We start from the raw sequence: 9524 nt of genomic DNA on the forward strand, positions 1-9524 counted from the left end.
AAATGTCTTCATAAATTTTCAAGATCTGTTGAAAACTACTCCTTGAGGTACTTTGAACACTTCTCTTGCAAACTCAGTATGGTTTCATACAATTATGTTTGTATTTAATTTAATTTTTTTATTTTGCAAAATCAAATCCATCCTATCATTGTCACCCCGGTTTATGGTACATCAAAATGAACTATATAGATCAAATCATAGGAGTGCCAAAACACTTTTAAGTCTATAAGACATACACAGTAAAAAATAATGTAAGTTTGGAAGCTTTAATTTTGGAATGTTGAATATTACCTTTTTTATGATGTAATTTTACATCAATTTAGGCTGAAAAAGTGACATTACACCAGAAAAGTAGTAAAATTACACATTTCCAGAGGTTAAATTTCACTTTTTTTCTGACATAAAAGATGTACCCCTTCCCAGATGTAATATTACCATGATTTTTTTTTCTGTGTACGACACTTTGAATTTATTATTTTCTAACAAAACTAATTGAATTAAATAATTAGATTGTTTTACAATTATATCCATTAGAAAAAAAAACTAAATAGTGAACATAATTAATTCGGTTATTTCAACTCAATCGACTTTTACTACACAGCTAAAAAAGTAGTACTCCAGTTGCGTGTAAATGGCCTGGGTGTAAAATAAATATTGCATTATTTTATGCAATTTTATGTAATTTTACACCCTAAAATATGTCGTCCATCTGTATGGGAAACCTACTTGACCGAAATGTCAAGCTCATATATGCGTTTATCCTTACAGTGTTTCATCGGTCTGATGGCCGAGTGGGCTAATGCGCCAGTCCTCACTTTTGGTGCTGGGTTTGATTCCCGTCGGTTGCTACTTTTTTTTGTTTTTGCAAAAAATGTACATGCAGTGTGTAATATTAAGTGTTTATTTTGACGAAGGTCATGTGCATGCTTTTGCATGCGATTTTACCATCGAATTTTTTGCTGTGTAGAAATTGACATTGCTTGTAATCAAACAAAACTGATTTCATCGCTCATTCTGGCAACCCTAACTTGTCTCTCTCTCTCCTCTAAATTCACTCACGTTTACGGGCGCGCGCCACACGTGCACGCCGTTGCTCATCACCCACCACAAAATCGAAAAGTTGTCCCGATTTTTGCGCCGACCGTTCCGCCCTTCTGCCTACTGCGGCTCTGGTCCCCCGCGGAGAACCTCCCGTTTCTCCCTCCCTCCTGTTGGTGCGATTTTGCTAACTAACTAACCAAACTGACTGCTACTAGTACTACAGGGAGTGCTTTTATGAGGAAAATTCGAGGGAAAGCAGGCCGATGGCCTGGTTAGGTCGGGAACTCGGAACTGAAACCAGGAAGAGAGCAAAACCGCAGCGATTAATCCCCCTTCCTGCTACCCTCCTGTTTTTGTGAAATTTAAGGAGTGGGGTTCAGCGGCCTGACCGAAATCCTGGCCAGAAGTATTTTTCCATCCCGAAATTAACTAAACCCAAGGGGGAAGCAGCTGCTGCTGAGGCTGCTGTGCTGGATATGAACTCATGAACTCATCACCTAATGGAGAGGTCTGTTTGAAAATAGTGAGTTATGGGAGAGGAAAAATGTGAGGTTTAGTTTGACTTAGTTGTATTTGATGTTTTTTTTCTTTATCTGGGTTGTATTTCAAAATTTATTTTAAATTTTGTTAGGTAATTTTCCACACTTTCTAACTTCGGTTTTTAAGTTTTTATTTGTATTTTAAACGACTGCGCAACAGTCATAGAAAAAATCAAGAAAATTGTATTGCCCTCAACTGAGCGTATACAATTTTGAACCTTTGCTAGTTACGAATCTTATGGAAGGTCAGCTAAATAACCCATTAAGTTTGCTTCAAACTCTAAACTCTTTATCTAATCTCCCGTTTCTCGTGACCCTCAGACCCTCGTAATCCGGTTCAGCAGCAGCAACACTAAACTAAACCCGACCCGACCTGACCGCCGCCACCGACCACCAAAACCGACCGCGGTCCACTTGACACTTTGAACAACAGTGGCCGGGGGGACGCTCCTTCTTCGCGGTCGCGCTGAGTGGCTTCACGTTGTTGGTCAACTTATGGTCGCTGCTCCTATGGTAGAGTAGGAGTTGTGTCGAATGATATCGTGGTCTCTTTTTTTGACGGGGGTGTGGTGACCTGTTGAACCTAGATGGATGTGTTTTACCACAGCGTCGTTTGAGAAGACCATGGACTACCTTCTACGTGCTGATGTGAACGCGAAATGATTGTGTGATTGTTGCGTAAGATGTTGTTTTGGGGGATGCGATCAAAGTACGGTGATTTGTTACGAAACATTGAAATTGATTTATAATGTTCTGCTGAATTGAGTCTCGAATTTATTAGGCTTGGAGTGCTATCTCTCTGCATCCTAAACCAGCTCCTGAACAAGATGGGGTTTAGCACCATTGGTTTCTTATCCTTATGTAAAATTTTGAAAAACATAAATGAGAATTTACACCGAATCCAGAATGTATTTTTTTGTTTGTTGGCCGTTGCAAATAAAAAACGAAGTTGACTTTATAGCTGTCGGCCACTATTGCTAGTACCAACCACTAGTGTCTTGTTTTTTAACTACAAGGACTTCGCCGCCCTGGGCTCCTAAGTGTTTGAGTACGGCACGGAGCGACGGCGCCGGATACCCATATTTACACAAAGAATTTTAGAGCGCCCGCCGCGGGATTCGAACCAGCAACCTCTGGATTGTAACCAGTGCGCGGTCCGATTGATCCACACGGGCGGGACCAAATATTTTTTTAAGTTTATGTCCCTCGACTGTTGCCGAGGGACAATAAAATAAAAAAACTTATTAATTTTGTCATAAAAATTTTAAATTTCAAGCCATGGTATTAATATTTGAATGATTTATTTTAATGCATTTTACACCTGACCAGTTGTGTTGCCATGCCATCATTAGTTTTCAAAATATCAAATGTTTGACGATTTTTTTTTCGCAAACAAAAACAACTTTTTGCAGTATTGTAGGTACGATGTAACTTCACAAAAATTCAAAATAGTTTTGATCGATCCCAGACATTCTAAATGTGATTTCAAACGCAGGAAAATGTATTTAAAATTGTTTGCAGTTGATTAGACTTCTATTTCAATGAAAATTTGAAGTTTTATTTCAAAATATTGTTTTATCGGACCGATTTTGAAGGGGGGCGACAAAGATATCGAAGGATATTTGCAACGGCCTTAATTACCATTAGTTCGAACTTTTGAATTGCAGTTGACATTCATTTTTATTGGCATTTTTTTTAAGAAACGCCAATGGTGCTTGCAAATATATTTAGAGGGTCGTGAAACTGCCCAAAGTTTCACGTTTTAATTTTCAAATGTTTTTAATTTATTTCAAGAAACTTTAAACAAATAATAAGGAGAAACAGAGAAAAACCATCTTGATTTTTGTTAATTAATTATTAGTTTTGTTTGTTGGATGCGAGAAAAATCAGAAGGCAAAAAAAAATATATTTTTTTCAAAAAACTTCAAAATTTTAAAGGAAATAGAAGTCTTAAACATCTGAAAACAATTAGCAATGCATTTTCAATCATATATAGCATGTCTGGGATCGATCAATTTTCATTTTTTGTGGAATACCAATGTACAGCACCGCAAAAAGTTTTTTTTTTCGGTGAAAAAAAAAATCTCTTCAATACTTGAATATTTTGAAAACTAATGATTGCAAACCAACTGGGCAGGTGTAAAATGCTCTTTTAAACACTTCATAAACTTCAAAAAATATTTGCAGCGGCCTAATAATTTTAATTTTTGACCGGGAACTTTTTTACAAACTTCTTCTAAACGAATCCTATATGTTGGCTTCAATAAAGAGGTGTTTGGATAGAACCTACTTTAGACTGATTTTAGTTTTTGCTGTTTTTTTTCGCTGCTCTATTTTTGAAAAATTCTGAAATTATAAGAATGTTTGTGATAGATAAATCGATTTTAGAAGTTTTACTTTTTTGTGATGATTTTTTGTCTCTTTTGTGACAACTGCAGAAAATCCTTGTTTTTGTCAACCTCCTTATTTTAACAATTTATGACAAATTTTAACTATGCAATTATGATTTTATGTAATTAATAAATTTAAGAGTAAATTTTATTTTAATTTTCAAAAATAAATTTTATTTGAGTATTTTTTTTTAATTTTACATGTGTAAAATATAAGGTATTTAAGAAATTCATGAAATAGCTGTGCAGAAATCTTTGTGTAGTAAGGTAGTATTTTTGGATGTGAGCAAACAAATAAATTAATATAAAAATTGAAATTCCAAATTGAAAAAAGGGTAGTAAAATGTTAGAATGTGTAAATCGATTGAGTTGTATTGCAATTACAGTCCAGACTCGATTATCCGAACCAAGGCAACATTTTACTTCGGATAATTGAATCCCAAAAAAATATTTTATTTATTGTCTTATTTTTAATTATCGAGCTTAAGAATGACCCCTAAACTACTCTAAAGTGACTTAGAATTTTTAAATCAAGATGGCGGCCAAAATGGCGGTGATAAAATATTGAAAAATTCATTTTTCAATTTGATAGGCAATCAACCATCAAATAACACTAAAATGGGATCGCAGAACTCGAATTTGATGTTAAAAGTAAGTAAATAAAAAACACAAAAACATTTTTTTTCTTCATGATTCGATAATCTGAAGTCCTTCGGATAATCAAGTCTGGACTGTAATGCATCAACATTAAAAAATAGCAAGAAAATATTGCTTCTTTCATGCACACTTAATTGCATCACAGCTTCTAAAATATTCAGAAGTTTAAGAGTTTAAAGTACAGCAAATTAAAAATAACAGGAAATTTTATTTTTATTTTTTTTTACATCTGAATGTCAATTTATTTTGAGTTTTAAATAAATGATGAACGTTTCTCAACTTTTGGGTTTTTTGGAACGAAAATTGATAAAAAAATGGTTTTGTTAACAACTGGTTTAATTTATAGTTTTGTTTCTCTGCTAGTGTTCAATATTTTGCAAGAAACAAAACTGAAACAAAATAATTAAAATAGCTGTACAAAATGTATGCCTTTAAATCATATTTGGGTACCTGGGTCCGATTTTAAAACATTATGATTTGATGTAGAAATTTCTCGAAAAATCATGCTGGTCTCAGAAGAAAACCGGTAATTTTAGTATCGGAATCTGGTGGCCACCCTACTGCTTTCAGAATAATAAAAACGAAAATAGATGATTGTTGCAAATATTTTCCAACATCTTGGCAGAAAATAGAAAATTATTCAATCAACAAGAACATTTGATTAAAAAAATTTATAATATATTCTATTTTGTTATTTCCACATGCTTCACGTAATGTCACAGAATGGAAATCTGAAACAATGTAGTGGAACGTTTTGTAAAATTGAATTTATTGCCAGACACACATGTCCCGGATGTAACAGGTTACCGTCGGATTACAACTTAAACCCCCTTACGCAAAGAATGTGTTTCTCGCGCGTCAAGGTTTGACATATCGGTTGTTCAAAATGTGGGACACACGCGAGAGAGGCGAAGCCTTAGCAAAATGCATCGCACACCTGCCAGTGAACCAGGAAACCACCTGATTTCATCGTCAAATCCACTTCCAGAACCGATCCGAACACAGTCAGACACGATGTTCTTGTAGTGGCTGAAATTGTACACTTAACGTAAGTAGAATTACAAGGTTTAACCCCTAATCCTCTTTCACCCAGAACCTCCTTCAGTTCTTCTTTTTTTTTGTCTGCCCAAGAACTTACTTAACTTAACAAGGTATCCGTCTTCGTCACGAAGAAGCTCCCACGACACCACGTCAGACTTTTGCCTCAAAAGTGTTTTAAACTCCGGGGGCAGCGTGCCCGCGACGTGTCTACCGGGCCACCTAATCGTCTTACTGGGGCACCAGGCCAAGCACCAGCTCGAGCCGCAGAGTTACAAAATACCTCCGAAAATCCTTTTTCCTCACCTTCCCGAACCCGCGGGGTTTTATAAAAAGCGATTGGAAAGTCGTTGGGCAGAATGTGTGTCCCCTCCCGGTCTGACATGGCTGCGCGCGGCAAGTCCATAAGTCCCCCCGCTTATTACTGTCGCAAAAGCTGGCTCGTCGTTGAATCGGCCTCGAGTCCGGGGACAGATGGATGGAGACTTGGACATGCGAGCGAGCGAAAGGTTCAGTGAGGTTTCGTTACAGGGTACAAGGAAAAGGCAGAGGTTTTCATGCGAAAGACTTGAAAAATTTAATGAACATGAAATTAGAATTATTCAAGACAAAAAAATGCATTTTAAAGTATACGCGTGAGGTTCTGTACCTTATTAGTTTGAATAGTTCGACATCATAATATCTGAAAATTTTGAAAACAAAGAAGAACTTGAGGAAAGAACTTGATAAATAAAAGAATAACTTGATGAATATTGATTTGCTGTAAATGAAATATCTTAAGCCAAAATTATATACTAATGTTTTCAAAATGCCACATTGAAAACTGAAGGCAAGAGAATAAAAAATATAAATATTGAAATAACAAGCCATAGTTTCAGCATTTGCATGGAAAAGTGTTTTAAAATGCATTTAACACTAGTTCAGTTGTTATGCAATCATTAATTTTCAAAAAAATAAAGATTTGACGAAAACAAAAATTTCAGCGAAAAAAAAACTTACACAACAAAAATTTTCAAATATTCAAAAGATTTTTAAATCAACCCAAACATGCTAATAATGATTCTTAATGCAGGGAAATGCATTTTAAATTGATTTTAGCTGATTGTACCTACTTAAATTTTCATTGAAATTCTGAGAAAATATTTTTTCCCCCTGAATTTTTGGGCCAACTTTGAGGGGACAAAAACATTAAATAAAATTTGTACCAGCCTAAAAAAGTATAAAAATTGAAATGCCATGGTTCCAACATTTAAATGCAAAAATGTTTTAAAATGCATTATACACCTGTCCAGTTGTTTTGCAATCATTAGTTTCCAAAATAAAAATAAAGTATTGAAGACATTTTTTTCGCGGGAGATAAAATTTTTGCGGTGGGGTTTTAAGAATTGTGAATAGTTTTAAACGATCTCTAACATGTTAAATATGATTTTTCTGGAAAAATAATTTACTTAGTTAAATAAACATTAAAATATTTTTCATATTTTTCAAACTTCAATATTTTAATAAAAAAATAGACGAAAATTGTATTTATCATGTTTGAGAACAATATAAAATATTTTTAATTTTGGTGAAACTCTAATGTCAAGTAACAAAAAATGTTTTTTTTTGTGAAATTGTTTTTTTCGAATCATTGATATTTTGAAAACTAATACTTGCTGGTGTAAAATACATTTTTAAACACTTTTTTCATTAAAATGTTAATACCATGACTTGCAATTTGAACATAAATATTTATATTTATTTTTACCTATCGATAGCTAATTTTACTTTGCATCAGAAAATGTATTTTTTTTTCATTTTTGTTACCGCTAAAGGGAGCTGACTTTGATAGGACTTTGATATTGACTTTGAAAAAGGAAAAATACGAATTAAATTCAAACGTTAACCTGAAGAAGTAGTTTTCATCGAATTTTTGAAAGTTTTTGAAATTAGTTAACTATTAAAAAAAATATGCCAATGCTCGAATCGGAAAATGGACTGCATAAGGCTGGTACAAATATTTTTAAAAGTTTTTGTCACCCCCCCCTTCAAAATTGGCCCGAAAAATCAGGGGGCAAAAAAATATTTTCACAATAAACTTCAAAATTTCAATGAAAATTCAAGTGCAACCAGCTGAAATCAAATTAAAATACATTCTCCTACGTTTAAAATCATTTTTAGCATGTTTGGGTTTATTAAAAAATCTTAAGATTTTTCTAAAATTTTCGATGCAAAATCTTTTTTTTCGATACAATTTTTGTTTTTGTCAGATCTTAGATTTTTTGAAAACTAATGATTGCAAAACAACTTAACTAGTGTAAAATGCATTTTAAAACACTTCTTTTTATTTAAATGTGAAGACTACGGCTTGTTATTTAAATTTTTATATTTTTTTATTTTTTTGCCCCCCCCTTGACCTCGGCCAGGGCCGAGGGACAAAAACTTTTTTAAATATTTGCATCGGCCCAATCGGATTCTTTCTACAATTGTACACTAAAAACAATTAACATAATTTTCTAAGTTACAAGTTTAAAGTGTTACTGAAATATGAATCAAAAATATCTTCAGATTTATAGACATTTTCGGTAGAATACGTTTTGAAGCAAATTTGGAAATCTGTTGATTCTTGCTTAAAAATTGGTTTATATTTTTATGAAAAACAAAAACAATTTCCAAAAAAATATTTAAATTTACATAGCCTAAAATTTATATATATTTTATGAAAAGTTAATAAACTTAGTAAACAAACATACAATTTTTTTTTTGCAAATAAAAAATAAAAAAAATATCTTGCTAAGGGTCAATAAATAAATTAAATATGCTTACTTCTAGGCTTAAAATTTGTAATAAACACAGTGACTTTCAAAGTCACACTGGTTTTTTTTTTAATAAAATAGCAATTTTCAACAAAAGTATGTTTGAAAGCAATATTGTTGAAAACTTAAAAAAAACTTACATGGACATTGTTTGGCTCGAGCAGGCATGTTTTACATGTTTTAAAATATAAATCTTGCGACAAGTGTTACAGTTAAATTAGTATTTGAAAAAAAAAATTGAAATCCTATCAATGTCACGACGGTTTACTGTACCAGTTTTTCAGCATTCTCCAATTTTAGTTTCCTAAAAATTCAAAACAGATCAGAAAACAAGTAAAATTTTACAAACTTAACATATTTGCTTGATTTTTTTTTTGATATTTTGATATTTTTCGCAGTAGCAAAGGCTTAAATGATGTCGACTTGAGTCAACAAATAAAAAGATTTTGAGTAATTTAGCAACAACTTGCAAAATTCCTATTCCGAGTTGAATAAATACGACGACTGTTGAAAAAATCGAATTTTCAGCGAGTTCCATGCTTTTTTTTTGCTGTTTTGAATAGGATGTTTCAATGAAATGTTTAAGTTTGGCGATCATTTTTTGGTCACCCTCTGAAACTAAAAAAATGTCAGGTTTCCCATACTGATGGGCTACATATTTCAGGGTGTAATATTACACTGAATTTCATAAAATAATGCAAAAAAAAATTTACACCCTGGCCTTTTACATACAGTTGGATTACTACTTTTTTTGCTGTGGAACTTTCCATCACTGTTATTTTTGGTGATGGTCAGAAGGCCATGAAATGATAAAAAAAGTAAAAACGGAATTGAATGCCTGTACCTACACAGCAAAAAAAAAGTGTAAAATTGGAAGGTGTAATTTTAGAAGGTTGAATATTACCTCTTTTATGATGTAATTTTACCTCATATTAGACTGAAAATGCGACATTACACCAGAATAGTGGTAAAATTACACATTTTCAGAGGTAAAATTACACATTTTTTCTGATATAAAAGATGTACCCCTTTCCAGATGTAATATTACCATGATTTTTTTTTCT

Source organism: Culex pipiens, chromosome 2, assembly GCF_016801865.2.
Source record: "Culex pipiens pallens isolate TS chromosome 2, TS_CPP_V2, whole genome shotgun sequence".
NCBI classification, from domain to species: domain Eukaryota; kingdom Metazoa; phylum Arthropoda; class Insecta; order Diptera; family Culicidae; genus Culex; species Culex pipiens.